We start from the raw sequence: 2,479 nt of genomic DNA, 5'->3' as shown, positions 1-2,479 counted from the left end.
GGTGGCTCACACCTGCAATCCCAGCACTTTGAGAGGCAGAGGCAGGTGGATCACTTGAGGTCAGAAGTTCTAGACCAGCCTGGCAAACAGGATGAAACCCCATCTCTACTAAAAATATAAAAATTAGCCGGGCTTGGTGGCACAAGCCCGTAATCCCATCTACTTGGGAGGCTGAGGCAGGAGAATCACTTGAACCCAGGAGGCGGAGGTTGCAGTGAGCTGAGATCACACCACTGCACTCTAGCCTGGGCAACAGAGCAAGCCAGCTCAAAAAAAAAAAAAAAAAGAAAAGAAAAGAAAGAAAGAAAGAAAAAGAAAAGAAAAGCTTGAGAACTCCTATCCCTGGCTGCAGCTTGGACCAGGGATAAGCAAATGATTCAGCAGTGATAGCCTTGCCCAACAGAGGTGGCCATGATTGAATGAATGGATCAATATTCTCTCTTACAAAACTGAGTGTACAACACACAGAGTAAGTCAGCAGTTTATCATGGGGGTAGAATTCAAAAAAAGAAAAGAACAAAGCCAACCTTTTCTCACCCAGAAAAAAGGCAATGATCAGAAGCCATGAGACAATAAAAGCCAAGAGTAGTCAGAAACCATGAATGGCAAAAGCTAAGAAAGACAATGGAGAGAAGTCAGTTCATTGCTCAGTAGCAGGAATAGCAGCTACAGAGAGCAGCTGAGTCACCAGAATGGTATAGGACTGCAATAGGAATCTACAGCAGCATGAGAACACAATGGCAAGAACTGGTAATATCCCAAATGATTTTCCAGATTCATTCCAACGCGGGTGGGAGGACTGGCTGTAAGACAGAAATTTGTCTTCTTTACTTTAACACCCCATTACCTAAGATTCCCTAACATGTCATTTTGGCTTGTGATTAGAAACAGCCTAACTCTCCTTGCAGCCACTGTGATCCATTGAAACTCAGAAGTGAGCTTGATTCTTGTCTTTTCTGATAACTCACGTATAGTGGGTGGGAATATCAGTTCTCAGGTATAGATGTGCAAAAAATTTTGTACATCAAGATACTTTCTGATTTTGAGCAACACTCCCCACCCACGATTCTACCCAGCATGCAGAAATTTAACTTTGTTCATTCTTTAAGCTTGATGCCAATCTCCCCAGGGCTGTTCGTGGTTCTGGAATCTTATGCAGTGCCAGGGCATCAAGGAGGTAACAGAAAGGCACACTAGTCATTGGTCATCTCTTCATAGACCTGTCCATGCTCTTTCTGCATCATCCCTTCAGGTCCAGTAGCGCTTTGCTGCTTCCACACCACGTTTGCAGCATGGGTATTTTTTGCCAAGCCTGAGAATTTCATACTTTGGGGTCTCTTGCTCTCTCCCTAGCAATACTACCACAAATCTGGATCAGGGTCCTCATGTCCAAAACTTGAGTTCCTCTGGTATTATAGAGCATGTGGGTATTGTTTTATCAACTGAGCAAAGTTCTTTTACTTCAGCTTTCTCCAAGTCATTTTATCTTTACCTGCTATTTCTCTCCTTTACTGAGGCTTAGCCTTTTGAAATAAAACCAGACAGTTTTCTAGGCAAGTTCAATGTCCATCCTTACAACAGACTTCACCTTGAAGAAGAAAGCACAGACATGGCTAATATGAGAGGAAGGAAAGGGAAAAATAAATGAAGATAAAAGTTAAATATTTTAAAATATTTTTGTTCTCATTTTTTTTTCTTTTTGCCTTAAATACTTGGAAGCCAAGATTTGAATTTCATGCTCAGTACCCACAGAGTAGAATATTTACCAGTGTTACATCTCTTTTAGAATTTGTCTAGCAGCTTTTCCAGTTTTCAACGAGGTAAAAAGAAGTAAAAAAATAAGGCCGAGCATGGTGGCTCACACCTGTAATCCCAGCACTTCGGGAGGCCAAGGCAGAAGGATAGCTTGAGCCCAGGAGTTTGAGACCAGTCTGGGTAATAAAGCAAAACCTTATCTTTATAATAAATAAAGAAAGAAAAGGAAAAAATAATATTTATTAGTTTATTTTTCTTAAATTTTCATTTCTGTCAGTCTTGTTTTGCTGTGTTACTAATGTCTACTAATATATTTTCCTTATTTAAATCAGTATTGATTTTTTAAAAACTGGTAAAATTCATTGCAGCCATGTGGGAGTAGCTAGAGTTTAGTAGGTTACAGGAATAAAGACATGCTGAAGCTATCCTGCAGGACTCAAGGAGACAGAACATGATTTGAGATTTGAAAATTCCTTCTTGATGTCCAGCCGTTCTGGTAACTGGGTAGCTTCTAATGGCTCCATTTTGTGCTCCACTATAATGGAGACAATTATTGTGAGTCTGATTGTCCTTCCAATAAGTCACCAATACGTGTACTCTCTTCTTTTGCTCAACATAATGGCATCTGTTGCATTAGCTTCTCCTTCTTCTTGGCTTCTCCTGCTTGTAGGCTTCTACTAGTTACATTTCTCTTTTTCTTTCAGTTTTTGCCTTTGCTAATAGT

General features: G+C 40.4%; 1 pseudogene; it reads left to right on the top strand.

Annotated features, from left to right (window-relative positions):
- The first annotated feature begins 1,766 nt into the window (after positions 1-1,766).
- LOC115836804 lies at positions 1,767-1,809 on the top strand (annotated as a pseudogene).
- Positions 1,810-2,479: the final 670 nt, after the last annotated feature.

This window comes from Nomascus leucogenys, chromosome 9, assembly GCF_006542625.1.
Source record: "Nomascus leucogenys isolate Asia chromosome 9, Asia_NLE_v1, whole genome shotgun sequence".
Lineage (NCBI taxonomy): Eukaryota > Metazoa > Chordata > Mammalia > Primates > Hylobatidae > Nomascus > Nomascus leucogenys.
The sequence above is the reverse complement of the archived record's forward strand: the minus strand, read 5'-3'. Positions and strand labels throughout refer to the sequence as shown.